Source organism: Hydra vulgaris, chromosome 03 (genome assembly GCF_038396675.1).
Source record: "Hydra vulgaris chromosome 03, alternate assembly HydraT2T_AEP".
NCBI lineage: Eukaryota > Metazoa > Cnidaria > Hydrozoa > Anthoathecata > Hydridae > Hydra > Hydra vulgaris.
In genome coordinates, this window is record NC_088922.1 from 14,035,462 (window position 1) to 14,059,236 (window position 23,775).

The 23,775-nt window shown below is 27.2% G+C and overlaps 1 long non-coding RNA gene across 1 annotated transcript; it reads right to left on the reverse strand.

Moving 5' to 3' along the window:
- Positions 1–14,474: 14,474 nt before the first annotated feature.
- LOC136077661 (uncharacterized) lies at positions 14,475–15,897 on the reverse strand. The gene is made up of 3 exons (XR_010637160.1): positions 15,605–15,897; positions 14,891–15,058; positions 14,475–14,663 (listed from the first exon to the last, which is right to left on the reverse strand). It is a non-coding gene; the product is annotated as an uncharacterized LOC136077661 (long non-coding RNA).
- Between the last annotated feature and the right edge of the window lie 7,878 nt (positions 15,898–23,775).

Consider the following 23,775-nt stretch of genomic DNA (forward strand, 5'->3'; position numbering starts at 1 on the left):
TTCTCATAACGGTCACTTTACTGGAGATGTAAGCTTTAGCTTGATTTTAAGTTTTTTACTTTCTAAAACAGTTTAAAATTTAGTTCAAATAGCTATACATAAAGTTATTATGATTAAATTTGCTTTTTACATGTTTTAAATGTACTCTAATAATATACAGTTTATGTGTTCTTAGTGAAGCTTTTCATATGTCAAGACCTTTTGATATATGTCTCCCTGCCTCCATCTTATGCATAGTAGAATCTTTCTCTAATGACATTTAAAAGATATGTTTTTAGACTCAAGATGAAATATTAGAAGTTTGTTAATTAAAGATCAAAAGACCTTGCAAATAATAGAAAATACTGATTGGACAGTAGTTAGAGGGGTCAGAGTTTTTAAAAATTGGAACCACGGATGCTATTTTCTAGCAGGCAGGAAAATCAGGTTCAGTTAAGTACTTGTTTAATGGAGAGAGTTCTGGAGAACAGTTTTGTATGACTGGAATATTGTCTCAAGCTATAAAAGAGTTTAAGCAGCAAATAACTTTTGTAATGGATGCAGGAGTAATTATGTCTACTAATGGATTCACCTGTTTCTCTGGAATGACAGTGTGATCATTAGACTCAAGAGATGTATTAGACGAAAAGTATTTTTGCAAATAGTTCTGCCTTATCTTTGATAGAGGTAATTAAAACAGTATCACACCTGATTTGCCTTTATTGATGACACTGTTAAAGATTTTCTAAAAGTCACTTCTGAGATAAAATATAAGGTTAAGTAATCTGGGTCTAATGGAGCTTAGTGTCAGGCTTTTTGCGTTGATTATTTAAAATATGAGGTTTTTTTTTCATTTTTTCAAATGATAGGTGCCCAAAGAAGTCCTAATCTTCTTATCTTAAAGCATCACGCAATATCATGTAACAAGCAGTTATTGCTTCCTTTCTTACTGATGTTTGCAAAATTTGCCTAGAGATGGCTTTGAACCACGGATCTCTAGCTTCTTTGGCAAGCGCGCTACCTCTGTGTCAGGGCTGCCAAATTGGCATGTACTAGAACATTTAGATTAGCTAGATAGCAACAATCTGGAAAATAGTATAGTATATGACAAATAATGTGTTATACAATTAATAATAAGGGTTTCGTACCTTATGTTAAATAGAGTCAATTGAGTTATAATTATTTTTGAGTTTGTTAAGTTTAGCAAATTTTTTTTTGCATGCCTAGCATGAATTCATCATGATGATGAAAGCCATCATCATCAATGCGGTAGAATCTAAATTTAATTCTCTTCATAATTATAAATTTATAATAAATGATATAAACATTTCTTTTATGTTTATTTTTTTATGTTTTAATTTTATGTATTCAGGTTGCTGGTATATCTCAGCCAATAGATAAAAGATTAAAAGATGAAATATTTGCATCTACTGGCTTTATTAAAAGTATAGATGAAATGCAAAGAAGATTGGAAGGTACTGTGACCAAAGAGATATTCCAAAATAGTGTTTGTCCAACCAGATCAAATAAAAGGTTTTTTCCATCAAATAAAATTATTCGGAATCATATGCTTGATGCAATACAAAAGAAAAGGCATTCAAGTATTGACCAAGAGTGTCTTATAAAAAAAATAGAACAGTGGAAAATTCAAAATCCTAGACAAAGATTTTTTCTTCGTCCTAAAGGAATAATATTAAAAAGTATGTCATAATTTTATATTATATGTATTAGAAATAATTGCTCAATTTCTTTACCAACACAGATATATTAATATAATCAAACAATTTTATATTTAAAAAATCAACATTTTTAGTTACCAATCATGCCAAAATTTAATTCAGTTCTCAAATTAAATTATATTAGCAGTTTGAGGGAAAAAAAATAAGGTATTTTTTTAATGACAAATATTTAATGAAAAATTGAAATGTTATTGAAAGCCATATTGTTTATTTTTTACTATTGCACTGTGATCTTGAACAGGGATGGATATATATACTCCTCTATTATAATACGGGGCCCTAGGCTGCAGCCTAGTTAGCCTATTGATAAAGCTGGCCCTAATCTAAAACACCTAAAATATAGCTAGTTACTATTTATTTATATATATAGATGAAAAGAAAGAAAATGACATAGAAACTGTCAAAAATTGTGATAGTAATGATGCAAATGAGGTTTTAGTAGAGGCCTCATCTGATAGCTTTTTGTTTGTTTATCAAAGTGAAGAAATGCAAAGGTTATTGAAAAAGTACGGCAACGAAATTACCCTTTTGGATGCCACTTATAAAATCACAAAATATTCTTTGCCTCTATTTTTCCTTGTTGTAAAAACAAATGTGGACTACCAAACAGTGGGTACCTATGTTTGTGAAGGAGAGTCATCACTAAATATTCAAAATGCTCTTGGTAAACTAAAAGAGTGGAATCCCAATTGGAATCCTGCCTACTTTATGGTTGACTGTTGTGCAGAAGAAATTAATGCTATTGAATTTTTACATCCAGGTTAGCTATGATTTTTACTACAACTGAATATATTGTAATGGGTTTATATTTAAATATTTTCTCTTCATTATTATTGCTAATGTCATCATTAGAGTGGGTCATACCTTTCAAATTTTGAATATGAGAGCACACATAATTTTTATTTATTTATTAGGTTTTAGAAAAGACATGAATGATTTTTAACAACATTTGAAAAATGACAGTTTTACTAAAAATATTTTTATATCTTTATATCACTGTTTAATATATATATTATTTATATATTAAATTTTTATTTTTATTGTGTATTGATAATTAAACTAGAGTGTGATATAAAAAAGGATTAAGTGCTACTTTGATTATTTTTATGTAAAACTGGCATTTTTCAAATGCCCTTTGAAATTATTCACATCTCTTCTAGTATCCTAATACATAAAAAATATCAAAAATTTAAAAAGTATGGCCTATCCTTGTCAGTATCTTAATAAATTTGAATTTTTCAGAGTGCCAAGTTCTCATATGTGACTTTCATCGGGAACAGGCTTGGGAGCGATGGTTTAACAAAGTTAACAATGGTGGCAGTGAAATTAAAGTAGCAATGCTGTGCAAGTTAAGAAAGATTGCTAGGGCTCGATCTTATGAAGATTTAAATACAGCATTGGTAAATTTAAGAGCTAGTAATCATATCAATATCCAATTCACAAAAATATGGTTAATTGGCTCGAAAAACAGTGGTTGCCACAAATTGAGGTTTTAATTTTTTTGCATTAAATTATTATCAGTTTAGCTATTCTTAAAGTATGTAAGTTTTTTTAACGTATGTAATTATAACATACCTAAACATTAGGTTACATTGAATAAAGATGGCATCTTGATATGTAATAGTTAGATATGCAAGAAAGCACGTTTTTTTCCCCTTGTGTTTTGGGTGGGAAAAACTTAAAACAGGTTTTTTGGTATACTTTATTGATTATAAATTTACTTAATAATAAAATAATTTACTAAAAGGTGCTGTTTGTTGAAAAAACAACTTTGTAGAGTAAAAATAAATTATATATATATATATATATATATATATATATATATATATATATATATATATATATATATATATATATATATAGAAGGAAACAGAATTCAATAGTTTTAACATTTATATAATATATTACAATCACATTGAGTCTGAGTCTTTTTGACATAATTTATTATAGAATATTTGATTATTTTTAAATGATTATAAGTTAAAGTAAAAAATTATGATATTTAGTAAGTTATAGTAAAAGTAGCAGCTAATCTAAAAATTTTTATTTTAAATAACTTTTTAAATAAATAAATTACTCTGAAAACTTAAAATTTTTGGTACACACTTTTCTTTATACTGTCTTATCTGATATTAAATTTCCTTAACCAGCATATTGGTAGAGAAAAACAAAAGTAAATATTTTGAAGCTAAGATCTCGATTAGTTTTAATACCAGCACATGAATATTACTAAATGAAAATTATTACATCGTGATTTCTACTTTTTTTTCCCCCTATAATTTCACCTTTTTTTTTTTCTTTTTTTTTTCTTTTTTTTCATTTCGCCAAACATTTCACCCTACTAACTTTACATATATGTCATATATTTGTTGTAAAGATTAATTGTAAGTAATAATAGAAGCTGGGGGTTGAAAGGGAAAGTAAGATATTTTTTTATAAATATATAAATGTATAACAATCTATAAACTATAAAACATTTACTTGGATTTACATGTGTTATTAGAGATGGGCATATTTTTATCGTAAAGATAGATTAATGGTAAGTATTAATACGAACAATGGGGTTGAACGGCAAAATGAAATGTTTAAACATACCTACTTAAAAAAGTACCAAAATTCATCCTTATCTTCAATGCTAACAGTACTTATCGAAGAATATTTTCCAGATTTATACAATAGGTACTTTTTGAATATTCTCTTTATTTTATCCTTTTATTCTTTTAATACATGACTTTTGAATCAATAAATTTTATTAATATTTCATTGTTTACTATTTTATTGGTACCATTTTTACTTATATATTTTATAATTCATGGAATAATTAGAAGGATCACTTTTATATACATACTTTATTTTTAATATATAATAATAATATTTAATCCATCTGTTGATATAGGAGTTGATTTTGCGACTGTAATGACTAATAAAGTTGTATTAGCAGAAATTACAATATTTATCTATTTAGATACTGTGAAACTAATACAAGATCTAGTGGAAACTATCGTCAGTATAGTTCTTATCTGCCATCTTTTTTGCATAATAGACCACGGCAATTTGTAAAGCATTGCTTGCAAAAAATCTCTCTAGTAAAACATATTGACTTGTCTGGAGTTTCAGTTAGAGAACCTGGTAAGTTTACATTCGCGTCTTTTACAAACTCAGGCGAGTTTTATCATTTATTTTTTGGTGATTCTGTTTCTATGCCCAATTGCACTTGTGAAGTTTGGAAAACAACTGGTTATCTTTGCAAGCATTTCTTTGCCATTTTTAATAAATATCCATCGTGGAATTGGTATACTTTATCAAAACTGTACATAAACTCACCATTTTTGAACTTGGATGATGAAATTGCATTTGCTGGAAAAACAACATCTGCCACTATAAATCAGCAACTTATAACAGATAAAGAAATAGAAAATAAAGAATTGAATGATAGGGAAATAAAATTAGAGGAACTACCAAAACAAAAAACATGGTTTAACAGTAAGGCTGCAGTGTTTAGAGATCTTTCCAAACAATTAAGTAATGACTCATTTCTTATTGATAATGAGGAGGTATTGGAAAAAAGTATAAGCATTTTAAAGACAATTAAAAACCTATTTGACAAATGTATTCCAAATGAACAAGGTATTCACTTACAACCAGTTCTTAAGAAAAATAAGCGTAAGCTTTAAAGTATAAATATTCCCATACGTAAAAAACGTAAAATCTTTTCAGGGCGGCATGGGGTAGGTGCAGAAAAGCTCAGATCGTTAGGAAATTTTGCATTAAATACCGATAAAAAACAACAATTACTCTTTGAAACAGTACAAGAAGAAACGTGTGAAAGTGTTGATACAGAAAAAGAAAAATATAGTGTTTCTTGGAGTACATTTACCAACAATAACAACCTGTTAAATTTGCCACATGAGTTAAACATGGAAACAGTGAAAGAAGAATGTAGCGTTGAATGGATTACACTTGATAACTACAACCGCTCAAATTTTCCACAAGCTGAAATTAATGTTATTGGAAACAACGAAATGCTAACAGACTTAAGTATAAATGCTGCCCAATCAATTCTCGAAAATCAATTTATTTTTAAATCAGGATTTCAGGATACAATCTTAGGGGAAAAATATTTGTTTAAAGAGGAGAAAGGTAATTTTATTCAAGTTTTATATACTGGTCAACATCATAGGATCACTGTTTCAAATGTGAATTGAAAGAACCATCTGCTACTATGATAGCCTCTTTCATGGACAAGTAAAAGATCATGTAAAACAACAAATATGCAATATTTATAAAACAAAAGGCAAAGTATCAACGATTCACGTACGCAAATGTCAGCAACAAACTATTGGGGTAGATTGTAGTGTTTTTGCAATAGCCAATGCATTCAACATCCTAAGTAAAATTGACATTAAAACATTGTCCTTAGACAGCAAAAAGATTAGGAACCACTTTCTTAAATCTATAAAAAACAAAACTTTTGCTGCTTTTCCACTTAGCCCATCAGTAGTACCTTTTAATAAAGAAAAAATAATTACTTTAGAAATTTCCTGTTCGTGCCGATCGCATTGGTTATGGTATCATGCAAAGAACCCGGCTCTTTACATGGTGCAGTGTGATGTGTGTACTGAATGGTTTCATAGAAAGTGTGAAAATATTTCTGATGAAATATTCAAAACAATTAATGCTGAAAAGTCTTAGGTTTGTTTTGCTTGCAAGTAATTGGTTGTGTTCTGCATTTTTAGTTGTTCAAAAACATAAGAAAAAGGCTTTACTTTTTTCATAAGGTGTGTAAGCAATGTATTAAAAAAGAAAATCAAGAGAGTAAAGTTTTGAATATTTTGCACCATTTTGTCAAACCTTGTAATCTGTAAAGGTTACAAGGTTTGACGAAAAGGTCAAAATATAGATGATATAGAACCACCATAGATGATCTTAAAGTCATGATAACTAAAAATTAGACAAAGTCTTTTGTGTGTATTAGCTGTTGTTTTTTGAAAATTTAACCCTTGAAACTGGAACTCTTGAAGAATACTTTAAAATAATTTTTGCAAAAGAAAACTTATTTTTCTTAAAGAGTTTTGACTTCTTACACCAAGAGATACATTTGATAAATTACAGGCAAGTTAGACACTAAATACATCTATTTTTTTTAAAAATACAAAAAACATTCAACATGTTGGCAAGTATTCACTTCAAATTATAAGTCTATAAAATAGTAAAAAAGTAAATTGAAAGCAAAGAATAGAGTTATAAAACAAGAAAATAGAAGATTTTAAAAACTTACAGAGATGAAAAGAATGCAGGAGGTTAAACAAACTTACAGAGATGAGAAGAAGACAGGTTTCAAATCTAACAGAGACAAGAACATTTAAAAATTTACAAACATAAGAAGACAGAAGGTTTTAAAACTTATAGTGATAAGAAGACGATTTTAAAACATACAGAGGTTAGAAGAATAAGGTTTTGAAATTTACAAAGACAAGAAGACAACAGAAGGTTTTTAAAATTTACAGATAACAAATTACTGATAAATAGATTAGAGATTTTTGTAAGTTTTAAAAACTTGCAGATGACGAGAGAAGGTTTAAAAACTTACAGATATAAGACAAAGAGAGAAAGTTTAAAATACTATCATATATAATACACAGATGAAAAGAAGGCAGCAGGTTTAAGAAACTTACAGAGATGCGAAGAAGACAGAAGCTTTAAAAAACTAACACAGATGAAAGGAAGGCAGAAGTTTTAAAAAACTTACAGAGATGCAAAGAAGACAGATTTCAAAATCTTACAGAGATAAGAATGAGGCACAAGCTTGGCAGTTAGCGATCTATGATTTTAAAAGGTATATCATTAGCTTTTAAAAACCTTTTTAAAAAGGTAATCTATTTAACACTATATACTTTTTTTATTAATCAATCTTTGATTGTCATATTTTTGTTATACGGTTATATAAATAAGTTGAATTTAATAAAAAGGCAGCGTATAAACTTTTTAATAATATACATGTCAAAACCTCATAAAGCTGATTACAATAGGTTAGCGAAATATCGCTAATATAAGATAGATCAAAGTATATTATTAAAAAGTTTACTAAATTCAACTTATATATATCTATCTATATCTATATATATCTATATATATCTATATATCTATATCTATATATATATATATATATATATATATATATATATATATATATATATATATATATATATATATATATATATATATATATATATATATATATATATATATATATATATATGTATATATAAATATATATAACTTTTTATTACCGATCTTTCAACATCGAAATGTGCTTTAACGAGAACAAAAATGTCAAAAATCAAAAACAAGAGTTAAAAATTTTCGCTTTGTAAAATGTTAAAGTATTTACAAATAAAGTTCAGCGTCAATAAAAAGTTTTTCGTATATTCAATGGTTCTTATAAAGAGAAGTTAAAGCAGATGAATAATGACAAGCTAAAAGCTGATGTCTGTTGTCCTGTTTATAAAAAATTTAGTTAAGTTTTTACAAGACGTTTTTAAAAAAGTGTTAAGTTTTTTATAAGTTTTGTATTTTAATTTTTTATTGTAGGATTTTTATTATCGAATTCATTTTTTATTACAACTGTATTTTATCTATTTATGTGCGTTTAAGCCTGATAAAAATTGAAACTCTTGAGGGATTACTTCCTACTGAGTAACTTCTTGAGGGACTCTTTCTACTGAGTAACTAAGTTGTTTTATCGCTTGCAATTTTTTTACGTGAAAATTTTACTTGAAATGATTTTTGTTTTAAGAATTTTCTTTTTTAATTTACTTCTAGTATTTTTGAGGTCCACAATATATTTAATAAAAATTGTTCAATAAGATTTTCAGTTCTCAGAAATAATTTCAATCATTTATCAAAATAACAATATTACAATAAAAAGAAATTAATTATAAATAAAACTAATATTAATATACCAGAAGAAAGAAACCGTAAAACGGGTTATTAGTTAAAACATTAAGGAAAAACCGGATAAGACTGCTAGATTGAAGAGGCTCTAGCGCCAGGCACTGCACTTTTAGAGGCCCAAAAATGTAAAGAGAACATTTTTTTAATTTTTAGGCATATAAAGAAGCCTCCAAAAAAAAAAAGCCTGAGCCCCAAATAGTATTATTCCACCACTGGATAACACGTAGGTAAGGTTATAAACACCCGACCATAAAGAAGACGGGTCAGTTACTTAAAACTGGATTATCAAACACATTTACTTAAAAATAGGCAACTAAAAAGCAGGTAATGTGTTAACATATTGATAACATAAACATCACAAATGCGTAACATTAACATAAAAACATAACTTTATGTAACACATAACATTATTATAAACTTTAATATATAACACAGTTTATACAATTGTTAACAAAATATACAAGAAATTGCGCAAAATATTATTATAAAACATAATTTGTTTCCAGAATAAGACTAGACAACAGCTAAGAAGCTAAGCAACTTTTTAATAACTTCGGACTAAATTGTTTTTGTTTCCGAAATTTTTTTCTGACTGTTACAACTAAAGTTGAAACTTCAAATTCGGTTTAATTTCATTACTACTTTTTTATTACTATTGTTGATCATTTCTAGTTTGTCTGGAGGATCCACCAACTCTGTCTTTTCTAATTACCCAGTGGAAGCAATGCCAAACTTTTTTTTTCTTTTTAAGTTTTCGACATCTTTTTTAAAATAGAATTTCTTCGAATCATCTTTGATATCGTAAAAGATTTAACATCCAACATCAAACAAGTCAACTTTAGTAAAGTTCAATCGAATTTCATTTTGACCATTGCGTACGGTGATTTGTTTCCAAAACACTTTTGGATGCGGCAAATGAATCTGTTAAGAAGATGGATTTAGACTAACTTGCGAAGGACGAAAAAATTAAATTAGATGGCCAACAATAAATTTAAATCAACTGAAACCACTTGTCATTTAAAAACAGTGGAAGAGTTTCTAATCGAATCTAGTAGTACTGAACGCTTTATCGAATATATTAAAAGTTTTGAAAATGGCAATTTTCCTTATTACCAAAGACTGCAGCTTCACCGGGACCTTTTTATTGATAAAGCTAAGAGAAAAAAAGGTCATTTGTAGTCTGGCTAGACTAGAAACATTTTTTCAATCAACAATAAGCCAGGAGAGATAGAAGGTGGTTTCTCTGATTTTGATTAAATTCTAAAGTTTGATATAAAATGCCAAATTTCCTATGTTTGACTTTGTTTTGTTTTGCAACATATATGTATTAGCTTTTTTCAAACCGCGTCAGAGATCTGGTAACTAATATTTACTTGAGGGGACATTTTTTTCAAGCGCAGTTTATGTTCAAACATTAAACATAAACTGCGCTTGAAAAAAATGTCCCCTCAAGTAAATATTAGTTACCAGATCTCTGACGCGGTTTGAAAAAGGCTAATTAATGTAATGATTTTGATTGATCAACTCACTTTTAATTGATGGAAATTTCAAGAAAAATACCTGAACTACTTCGTGCGGAATCAGACCAAGAACCTCAGAGGTTATAATTAAGAACAAACTTTAAAGTTAGGCTCTATAAAGAACCTGAAATAGTTCTTAATAAGTTAGTACCAAAAGAACACTAATAAAGATTCTTTAATGAACCTCCAAGACTTTAATATTCTCAGCTAGAACCTTAGAATAGTAAAGCTTACAGTTCAGCTAGAAGCTTACTGTTCTTTGAACTATTTAGTTTCTTGACTTTTTTTTTCCCATTCATGCAGATATTACCATAGAAGTTGAATTCTTTTAGAATCTATTTTAATAATTAACTACTTACTGCTAAAATCGATAGTATTAAACAGAAAGCCGGAAAATTGAGAATGTAGAGGGTTTGTCGTGTGAAAAAGAATAGGCCTTATTTAATGTTTAAAATATCCAAGAAATATCGAATATTTTTCAACTGCTAGAAGATGACGCAACATTAAAATCACAGGAGATATTAAGGTGGAAAACCCCTCAGAAATATGAAATTTTTGAAAAAAAATTTTATTTTCTTGTTTTGTGCAAAATTTATTAGAGGTTCACAATCTGAAAACCATTTTTTAAAATTCGCTATAGATCTTCATTAAAATAGATTTTATTGAACCCTAGTATTTTAAGCTTCCTTAACAACCGCGATAGCAACGGCACTATTTTTTACCTTAACTAAAAAATAGTACAAAATCCAATTTTTTCATATGAAGAATATATCTTATCAAGTGAATTGTATTTTCCATTGTTCAAAACAACTTTAGTATAAAAACAGTTACTGGAAAGCTCATAAATATATCATAAATCTTCTACAATGACGAAGGCATGCAGAGTTAAACAAACAACTAAAAATATTAAAAGGAAAAAAATTTTCAATGTAAAAAAAAAGTTAGTTGTAAATAATGTTGATATGGATGTAAATATGGAATCAAATATTGTAGATATGAACATAAATGTTACTACAAGCGTTGCAGATGTAAATATAAATATGGAGAAACCAGTTGATTTTAACTTTATTAATTCTAATGAAATATGTGCTTCTGCTAAAAAAATAAAAAAAATTTCGTCATCAAGACCAAAGTTATCTAGTAATATAGTTACTGGATACCGTTTTATAGATTTAGAAATACTAAATTCTGTAATTTCTACCCTTATATGTCCAGTATGTATGTCATCTAAGTTGTTTCTCTCTGAAAATGAAAACAAGAGAAAAGGTCTAACGTCTTGTCTTTATGTTAACTGCTGTGTATGTGATTATTCAAGAGAATTTTACACCTCAACATTGAATATACAAAAAAGTTTTTATGTTAATACCAGGGCTGTATATGCTATGAGATCATGTGGTCAAGGCTATTCTGGATTCTCAAGATTTGTCTCATTAATGGACACGCCTAAGCCAATGACTGCTAATAATTATAATAAAATTGTTATAAAACTAACTAATGCAGTAAAATCTGTAGCTGAAGACACTATGATGGATGCTGCTCAAGAATTAAAAGACTTGAAGAGTAATCTTGTTTTAAATTCTACTCCCGGCCATGTGCCCAATGTTGTTGATGTTGCAGTATCATGTGATGGCACTTGGCAGCGACGAGGCTATTCTTCAAACAATGGCGTTGTTTCTGTTATTTCGATGGAAACAGGCAAAGTAATAGATGTTGAAGCTATGAACAAGTTAAGTATACAGTTTGTTTGTTTTTTTAGGTTTGCATATATGCATATATATTATATGCTTATATGCATATATATGTTTGTCTGTGTGTATATAAACGCCCACCTGATTTGATATATATCTACACACACAAAATATATATATATATATATATATATATATATATATATATATATATATATTATTACATACTATAGTATATATATATATATATATATATATATATATATATATATATATATTATTACATACTATATTATATATATATATATATATATTACATATTATAAAAGATTGGTATTTTTTTAAATATTGAAATCTATTTGATGTTACATACTTCAGATTTTAATATGTTTTTCTCAAAATATAGGTATGTAAAGCATGTTTTCATAAAGAACATCTAAAGAAAGAAAAGCCATTAGCCTATGAAAAATTGCATGATAAACATAAATGTGCTTTTAATTACCAAGAACTACCTGGTGGAATGGAGCCAGAGGGAGCCCGCAGAATATGGAGTAGATCTATTGAAAAACATAATCTAAGATATACTGATATCTATGGTGATGGAGATAGCAAAGGTTATGATGCTGTAAAAAATGTTTATCAAGGTGTTCTTATAAATAAACTTGAATGTGTTGGCCATGTGCAAAAAAGAGTTGGAACACGTTTACGTAATTTAAAAAAAAAAGAAAAAGGTCTTGGTGGTCGTGGAAAATTTACCGATACAACTATCGATCGTCTCCAAAATTATTATGGCATTGCAATTCGCCAAAACAAAAATAATTTAAATGCTATGAAATCTGCTGTAAGAGCTACACTTTATCATGTTGCTTCATCAAAAAATGAAAATTTACATTTTCCTCACTGTCCAGAAGGTTCAGATAGTTGGTGTCGGTATAATCGTGACAAAGCAAACCATACCTCAACATATAGACCTGGTCCTGGCTTACCAATATCTATTGTTTGGAAACTTAAGCCAATTTATGATGAATTAAGTAGTGATATTCTTTTAAAAAAATGTCTGCATGGCCTTACCCAAAATAACAATGAGTCTTTTAACATGACAATATGGGAGCGTATACCAAAAGGCCATTATGTCTCACTTACACATCTTCAATTTGGCACTTTTGATGCAGTTGCCCATTTTAACATTGGTAGACAAGCTAGTGTTTTAGTTTTAGAAAAAATGAATTTAAGACCTGGAAAGTATTTGTTAGAAGGATGTAGAAAAATTAATCAAAAGCGATTATACTTAGCCATATATAAAAACACAGAACGAGAAAAGAAACGCAGACAAGTAATTCGTGGTAAAAAGAAGAGTCGATATGACAAATTTATTGAAAAAGAGCAAAACCCATATCAAACTGGTGCATTTTAAGATTTAACTTTTTTTATTATATATAGATTTGCATATTTATTTACACTATTTTGAAATTTTTTATGTTAGCATTTTTAAAAGCTGTTTTTCTCAGATGAAGAGTTTTTAAGAGGCCGGCCAGCATATCTAAATAACTAAAAGTGATGTTAAGTTAAAATTTTAAGTATGAATTTGTTTGATTGTCTTCTGTGATTTAAACGTAGCAGATTTTTTTAAAAATTGAATCCAGTCTTTAAATAGGTCAACAAATTCATAAAATTTGGTCAAATTTTTTACATGTACTTCGGTCCAATATAAAAGCCTATTAAAAATTATTACGAAAAATCTGCTTCGCTCATATCACAAAACTACCTTGTTAGAACAAGTATGCAAAAAAGATTTTGTTAAAGTTGTGTACATCTTTAGATACGTTGGCCGGGGTCTTTCAATATTTTGGTGTTTTTGGAACCTGCTACAGCTACCATTTTATCCAAAAAAAAATTTTTTTGTTTTTTTTCAGTTAATTTTGTTATTTACTTTATGTATATGAAGTTAAATTTATAAAATGTCGATATTTACTCAAAAAAAATTTTTCAGGGGTTTTCCACCTTAAACTAAGTTTAAAATATCCCTTGTGAAAAATCAGAAACAATTTTTTCACAAAGAGAATATCTTATGATTGAAGAATCTTTCCACAAGATGCAATATATTCATATTCAAACTCCATCTATCAAAAACAAGACAAAAATATTCAAAAAATTGTAAATATTATTTTAAAAACAAGATGTACCAATAAAAATGCAAATAAAAATAATAATTTATAAAATTTATTGAAGATATTTCTATCAATGATATCGAAGAATTGATATTTGCAATACTGATATAAAAAATTTCAAAAAACTATTTAAAACAAAACTATATTAAAAAAATCTTTACCTTCTCTAATCTTTAAAACTATTTAAATTACTAAGAATAACCCCTTAACAAGTATTGTTTGTTTCGAATTTCATTTAGTAAATATTTATATCTATCAAAAGTTCTTATAAGCTAATAAAAATTTAAAAATTCTGGTTACATCAAATTAGTAACTACATTGCCTACGCCTAATAATAAAAACCAAAACAAAACTATATAACAGTTACATATTTTATACAGCAGATAAAGAAAAATATTTTAAAAACAATTTATAAAAAAACTTGATTCGCAGCCCCATGTAATTTCATCATTTTCAGGTATAAAAATTAAAACAAAATTTTGTCCTGGTGCACAACCTGTAACACAAAATATTTTTCATAATTCCATTCTTTGTTGCTTAAAATAAGTAACATAATAAATTTCGTTAAAGTATAGCCACAACGGAACTGCACAAGAGTTGCGGATGAAGAATCATCTATAATTAAACAATGAAATGATTATATAACCAGGGCTTCAGAGCCTCAATGTGACAATAATAATTAAAACATTGTAAAAATTTGAACTTGCTGTAAAGCTTTTAGTTTTAATAAACTAAGGCCAATATTCAACTGGAGTTTGCTTTGATAAAACAAAATTGGAGCCTAGGATAAGTGATGTATAATAGAATACAAATTATTAAGAAAATATTAGTTACATACTTACCAATGTTGCAGAGGAAAGATGAGTATAACATGAATATTAAAATATCTTTTATATCAGATGAATCTTTTGATAGCGTAGATCACCTATATTTCTGACAGTCAATCACCATATTAAAGTCTGGTTGAAGTTTGTTGAAAGTTACAGTTTCATTACCCTCTGAGACTTTTTCTAAAATAAATATAATATTTACACTTTTATTTTTAACAACCATTATATCTTATTATTATATAATACCAGGTATGCAAAGTCCCAAAAAGGGCTCCAACTTTGAAAGTTACAAAACCAAAACCTATTCTTGGTTTTTTGTGTCCACAAGCTTCAAATATGTTGAGAAGCTAATAGACTACTATGGTAAAATTTAGGGTACATTTAGGGTACAGGAACTAACATTTTTAGGCCCCCATTTACCATTTTTAGGTCCTTATTTAAAATAATACCAAAGGATTCTAGGACTCCTGGCTAGAAAATATAAGGTTCCCATTTATGAAATCTCATGAAATTTTTCCTCAAAGTTTTCTGCAAGGATCTTAACAATATTAGAACTTCTTGTCATCAGAGATCAAGAAAAAGTAGTGGTTCTGTAACTTTTAAAATTGGAGTCCTTTATGAATCATCCCTGCAGACTATTTTTCTAGAACAATAAGTATTATAATAATATTCATTGTTCAAGAAAAATAGTTCAAAAAAATTAATTTAGCATGCTAAAAGACGTACCACAAGCTAGGTAATTTTCAAAACAATCTTCTTTGTTCTTACATCCCATTCCTGGTTCCCATAATTTGCTTTTACAAATGCCAACAATTTCCACTATTTTATATAACAAATTTGTATGGCAACATATTCTGCCTTCCAATTCATGCATTCTGACTTTTAACCAATGTATCAAAAAACCACCTGTAGAGAATCTTCAAAGAGCAAGGGTTCTTATAAGGATCTTTAAAGTTTGGCTCTTAGAAGAACGTAAAATAGTTCCTAAGAATCCTTTAAAGGTTCTTTAAGCTAGTGCTTTAGGAGCACCAATAGAGATTCTTTATTGAGCCTCCAAGACAGTAATATTTATCAGAGATTACTTTATAAAACTCACCAATTTTGCATAGGAGAGCTATGCCTACTTTATTATCTTTTATATCATCTGTGCACATGGCTTGATGATGAATTTTTAGTCTAGATCAACTATGTTGCTGACAATTAACGGCTATATTAAAGTCTGCACAATGTTTGCTGAATTCATTTTTAATACCGTGGTAATGTTTAGCTACAGTTATGTCATCCTCAGAGACTTTCTAAAAATAATGCACCATTAAACTTTACTTTTTAATAACCATCGTATGTTGTTATTATATAATAACACACACACACATATATAAATATATATCAGGGTGTTAGCTAGCCCAATGGTGCCGCATCAGGCCTTGTTACGAGATTTCACTGCATAACGAAAACGCATTTCAAAGTGACTCAACTCAGCAAATATATTTTGTATTGTTAGAAGTGATATTGCTAAGTACCACATTGTAAATAAAGTTATCTTCTTTACGCGTAAAAATCATGGAGACAGTTTTAGCAAAAGTTACAAATAAAATCTAAGTTCCTATTTGAAAAATCATTTTTATCACTTTTTTTCAAATAAGAACTAAATTTTATTAAAAAAACAAACATTTTTTTCATACAACGTAACATAATATTTGTTTATTTTCTTATAGTTTTACAGTTGGTTTTTGGTTGTTTTAATAACTGTTAATAAATTTTTTTTTATTTATTTTATGAACTTTAATAATGTTTTTAAACAATAAAGAGTTTTATCAGTTACAGATAACATACTCGTGATTATAATTTATATTCATAAATTAAACGAACATCATTAAAACTTTATGTTATATTGAATTGAATTGACAATAAACAAAATATCTTATTAATAAATTATTTACATCAAAAAAAGTTTATAAACTAATGAAACTAAAACTTAAAATTAAATATAATGAAAAGTTTAAACTTTTAAAACACTTTATTTTCTTTAACTAATTTGTTTCTAAAAATCTATTAGTTTACAATTGCGGTTAAATGCTTTTACAGCAGAGTTCCTAATGGGTAAAGAATTCCCAAAATTCAATCTTTCCAAAAAAATCGTAATAAAAATAGTAATAGGGCAATTTTAATAAAAATTCTCAATTACTATTTTAATACATTGATTTTAAAAATTTTGTACAACAATAAAAATAAGTATTCCCAATATTGCAAAAATGTGGTACAAAATATATTCCTAGCTAACACCCTGCATATATATATGTATATATATATATATATATTTTTTATAGCAGAAGATAAATAGTTGAAAATATCAATTGTTTTTTAGGATTTTCAATAAAGGATTTTCAGATATTTTATGGATGATACACACTAAAAATTCGGTTTAGTAATAAATCTTATGCAATCCTATGGTAAATAAACAAAAAATAATAAACAAAAATACTTTTTTACAAGATGGTTTACTCATTTTATTCCTCCACATTGTTGATAATATTCTTTAAATCGCAAATTCCATTTTAGCATCATAATCTATATATAAATTGTATAAATATTATCAAATTCATGTTTCCCAAACTTTCAACACTAAATTTGTAATAAATTTGGTATGGCTATAATTAAATATTCGCATAATTAAAATAATTTAACAATGCTTTTCGCATCTAAAATATTTAATTATTCATTAGAAAAAAAACATTACGTCACCTAATTTTACGCTATGAAAATATGTTTCAACCCATTGGGAAACGATTTCATTTTTTTTCCTCTCTGTAAATAGTATATTTCTTTTTCACGAATTTGTGAAAAAGAAATATACTATTTACAGAGAAGAAAAAAAATCTTTATTATAACTTGTTTGTAACAGTATTTTTTTTTTTGATAATAAATTTTTTTCACACATATACCTATTTTTTATCACCCTCGAGGGCGTCAGGGTGCATTGACCTTTTTTCCATTTTTTTTACACCACCGAGGTCTCTTAAAATTTTTAAACACCCTCTTTTAACGAGGGCGGGTCTCTTAAATTTTTTTAATACACCCCTAGCGAGGGCGGGTCTCTGAACGCACTTTTCCAACAAACACCTATCATCAGACAGTTTTTTATTTTTTTTTCCATTTCAAAAAGTTGATATACATATTTATTTATTTAAAATAAATTGTCAAAACATTAACATTTGTCTTTTTTAACATATAAACGCAACAAATATTGTCTTTTATAAAACGAATAAAACTTGTATATTCAACAACATCAACCTCTGTATACTGTTGCACGTCACCATCTTCTATAAAACCATTAACGAAATCCTCTAAATACAACGTGAACATAAACGTTTCATATCTCGGACAATGTTCGTGAGTATGTTATGTTATGTATTATTATGTTGAAAATGTTCAAGCATAAACTTTTGGTGTTAATATATCTAGAAAGTTTACTCATTTTCGGAAATAAAAAACGTGATAAATCGAAGCTATATATCTTCTTGTTTTTTATCGATTGTAAAAGATCTTTCTTAATGTTTCCACCTTTGTAAAATACTAAATTGTATTCGTATTTCGCAAATTGTTCTTCCAAATATGATAGTTGAAATGCAAAATAGTGTGTTTAAAACTTGGATAATACGACAAACCGTGAACATTGTTTAAACAAAATTAATAAATTTTTTTAAAATGAAACTCTAATTTTTCAAAATTTACACACGGTATTACTTGCGTATATGATAACATTTTTTACCACTGATAGATCTTAAACACAATTCTCTAACGCAATTTTTTTCCCACTCATGTTGTTCCTTGTTGCTTATAAATTCAATATCCAGCAACCACAACTAAAAAAAAAACATAAAAAACAATACATTTCATTTTTAATTAAAAAAAGAAACGTAATCTTTTAATAAAATGAATAAAAAAGGTATAAAAAACATAAAACTATTTTATTAAAAAAATGAATCGCATTGACAGCATTATTAAAAAAAATTCATAACAATTGCGCAGTGTGCGCGCTCGATGAAGTGTCTTAAAGATATAAACAACATGAAAACAAGTCTAGAAATTCTTCACCCTCATCTGATCATGTAGAAGAAGAACATTATAGCGAAAAAAAATCGATTGATTTTCTACAAAATGTTCTTGATTCTAAAATAGTAACATTAAATTCTTACAGTATTGAAAAATGTTTTAAAAACAGTCATTTTAAAAATTTATTCGAAAATCCTCAACTTTGCGCTATTCATCGCAAACACTTTGATGATTTGAAAGAAAATCTCGACGATATCAAACCTACTTTCGTTCAAACAGATGGTGATTAAACAGACAGTTTCGTAGATACGTTTACTACAAAAAAAACACCTACCGTCTCTTCTTTGATAGAAAAACTAGATGTAGCTTTAAAAAAGAAATCTGTTAAAAGAAACATTGAAAGAATTATAAAGGAAGGAACCAGCGATAAAAAAAACTTTATTTGTTAATATATTACACGCTATTGTAACTATATTTATTACGAGATTTTTTTAGTTTAGAAAAAGAAGAATAAAAAAAAATGGCTACTGATGAATCTTTGTCTCGTTTTTTTGTAAAATTCTGAATTTAAAAATTATTTTATAGGAGTTTATGCTTTTGACGAGCTTAGTCAAAAAACAAACTCATATTCATATCATTATTATTATGAAAAAAATGGTTCTTTTATCATTTATAACAATGAACCACAAAAGAAGCAGGTCAACATTGGAGAGTGTTGATGAAAATAGACAAAGCTCATTTTTTTTACTTTGATAGTTTAGTAGGTGAAAGTGTATTACAAAAAAAATCCAAAAAATTTAAGATTTAATAAACAATTATTTGAAGCAATAGAAGAAATAAATAGTAATATACAAATCGACACTATTAATATTAACTACAACGAAATAAAAATTAGTTCTTATATACGACAAACAAATCATTTCCCTACAGAATGGACAGCAGATAATCATGAGTTTTATTGGTTTACTAAATTGATTCTAAAATATTGTGAAATGACTAATTATAAAAATGTTTTTTTTTTCATACGACAAATTTCCTTTTCAATGGAATGATAGTAATTTGTGTGGAGCGTTTGCAGCTTATTTTGTCGCCCTAGTATTTCGCAGTGAAATGTTTTATGTACTTATCAAATTTATTTACCTTCACTGTGCAGATTGTCAAATCGTTATTTTTGCGAAATAACAACTCTTCATGCTTCGCAAAACATTCAACTAAATCTGTACCCAATTCTTTTAATTTATACAAAAAGAACTGTTTCACAATCTCGATTAAACTGCTAAACAACTGTTTGAAAAAGAAATTTTTCGAACAGTTGTTTTCTCATATATAAATGCGATTGCATTTAAATATAAGAAAATAGGAAAATCTGGAACGAGATTGTCTATAAAAATAAAAGAAATTCCTTTGAGTCATGATATTTATGAAAAAAAAACATTAGCTCAAAATGCAACTAAAAGAGTTTTAAAAGACGCCGAATTCTTAAGAACAAATTACGAAGCTACATGGGATAAATTATCCATATTGGATATTAAGGCTATACCTTCTGTGATAAACGAGGAAAATATTTGTTACATGATGCAAAAAGAAATGGATAACATTTACGCAAACAATTTATACTCGCTTAAAGACTGCCAATCAATTTTTAGATAATCCTGTTGATGAGGTCATGACTAAAAAAGAAATAAAAAGACAGTTAGCTCTGAAGTTAATATAAACAAAAAATCATGAAGAGATCGACGCACATGCTTTTGGATGAAATTGTAGAAGAAAAATGTGCAACATGTAACGTTTATGGGAAACTGTTTTTTATCGTTTTTAGAGAAAAAAAAAGAAAGAGTTGTTAAAAAACTGCACTAAATATATTATAAAGAAAGAAGTATGGATTTTCAACATCAACACTAAAAGAAGTGCAAAAATACATCTTCATCGTTCGCCTTGTTTAACTTGTAATGGAAAAAAAACAATTTTTATAAAACGTTATAAAAAGAAAAAAATTCAAGAAAAACAAATTTATCATTTTATTGTATATTTTAATTGTTTAGAAGATTTTATATAATATTTTTACAACCGTCTTTTTAATATACTTCAAACACTTTATCAGGAGCCATATAAGGGTTTGCAGGTTTTGTAACAACAGGAACAGAAGGAGTGACAGTTTTTGTTTTTTTACTTTTCAACGCATTTTTTATACCGTATAACAGCAAACCCACTTGCAAAATGTTAGTATCATTTTTAGGGGTAATAAAATCAGCTAATCCTCTTCCGCGACGGTTTTTTGTTCGTCGAATTTTTCGAGACTTTCGTCTATAACGTCTTTTACGTCGATAAACCATGTTTTTCATATAAGTGAAAAACCTGAATATTTTTTTTCTTCTATATATATAAAAAACAAGTCTTTATTTTAAACTAGTTCATTTCATAAGATGACTATGTTAAACAATATCTTCTCCATTCAGCAACCAAAGGTTAAATGTTTCTTTCATTTCGTTTACAAAATCTTCATATGACATTTCAAATTCGTGTTTCTTTTCATGAAAAATAAAATCAATATTTGCGTTTTCATTAAAATGAGTTACTTTAATTTCCGTCACACCATCCAAACGAAATAGTAATTTGAAATTTCCCTGGACTTCTTTTAAACCATCATTAGCATTGAATTTAGAAACTTCTATATTAAGTGAATCATAAAATTCGTTTAAACAATATTTAAAATCCGTTTTTTTTTAAATGAATTTTTTTAATATGAAAAATTAAATTTATAGTGTTTTGAAAAACAACAACAAAAAAAACACTATTAAATATTTTTTTTTAACAATTTAATTTTGATAATTCATTACCAATATGAAATATTTCTTTATTTACATGAAATATTCTGTATAATTCATTTATAGTATTGTAATATATTATCAAGCCTTCGAAAAACGTCGATATTTTCGTGTGTCCATTTCCTTTGGTACCACTTATAATTTCAGCAATACCATTTTTGTATTCATAAGTTAGAATATAATCACCTCGCGAGCTCGTATCTGTTCGTAAATTTTTCAACGTCTTTTTGTTATATTTCTTCATATCTTTTAATAGCCAAATATATTCGTCCGAATTTTTTTTTACATGTTGACGAAATTTTGCGATAAAACATGTGCATGTTTACACACTTGCATTGAATTCATTTCTTGAAAATAAACGTTTGCAGAGTTTAGCTTTTTTATAATTGTTTTTTTAATCCGATTAAAATATTATTTTAAATATACCACTAACTAAGGGAATACCTTCTAATGTGTTGCCAAGAATACCTTTACCACGCTTTTAAAGTATACGTTTTCGTCCTCTACTAATTAAAGGATGGTGAGGTCTAGGATGAAGTAAATGTCTTCGGTGAACAAAAATATAACTTTTAGCCCCCCTATGTCTCCTCTGTCTTCTATGTCTCATTTAAAAAAAAAAAATTATTTCTTTGTTTGTCGCGATCCACTTTTGTTAAAACAAAACGATATATCGGTTTTCCTACTTGACCCAATTCTCGATTTTGTTTATTATTTATATACTTGCTTTTTGTTTTTCGATAACACATGAAAGCGTTATTAAGTCTTTCTAAATTTAACTATCATGACACAGCATTTTCTTTTCATTACATAAAGTTACACCACTTTGTCTTTTATTTCAAATTAATCTGTAGAGATTAAATTTTATACATAAAAAGCGTGTTTTTAGTTAACAAAATCAAATGGCGAGAACGCGTTTAGTAAAACGATATATAAAAACAAACAAAATGGATTCATTAGACTTTGTTCCTCAAGAACTAGAATTTAGTTCTTTAGATATTACGAGAGAAGAAGATAATAAAATTTTGTGTGAAAAAGAAATAAGATTAATCGAAGGCGATGAAGAAATGATTCAAAGATTATTTAAAACGAACAACACACAACAACACAGCAAGAAACAAACAGCGAAATAGATTTTTATATCGCTAAAGAAAACTACGAAGAATTTAAGAAACAAGTAAGTTATTTTTTTATAATTATTTTTTATAAGAAAAAAAATGAAATATTTTGTTAAAAAAAGTTTTAATTTTTTTAGAAAAAAAAACAAAAATAAAAAAAAAAACACTTACGCAACTTAAAATATGATATGAAACGACTTTTTTATTTAAATTTACAAATTTTTTATATATAAAATACATAATTTGTTTCTATTTTATCGTCTTGTGTTTTCTTCTTTTAATTGATGTTTTATATCGATATACGATTTAGCAGTATGAACCCAGCGTTTAATTCTTTTACCAACTCTTTTGAGTTTGTTTTATTATCTTTATATCTGTTATTTGTTCTTCGTAAACAAGATAATATTCTTTTACAATTGCTCGGTAAATACTGACTTTCAGTCTGTGGCGATGTTGAACTCTGTTTTGTACCAGTTTGTGTTCAAACTGCTTTTTTTGTTCTAGGAACTGTTGTTTTTGTACGTGCCATATTTACAGTGTTTAAGGATCTAGGAGTATACCTTTTTTTAAGCATTAGTAAAAAAATTATATTTTTATATTTATATATATTTTTTCATTTATTAATTGTTTATTAAAAAACTATTTTTTTAGATTAACTAATAAAAAATGAATTCAGTAGACATTTTCAGACAAATATCTCTCGAACTCACTTCTGACAACGTTAGAAGTATTAGATTCATGTTGAGAATCCCATTTGGTATAAAAGAAAAATTAAATTTTCTCTTGCAGGTCTCTTGCAGCACTTTTTCAATATTCATCTCTCATCACAGATATTCAAGATAATATATTAGACAAATATAGCAATTATGTATATATTTAATTAATAACATTTATAACTTATTTT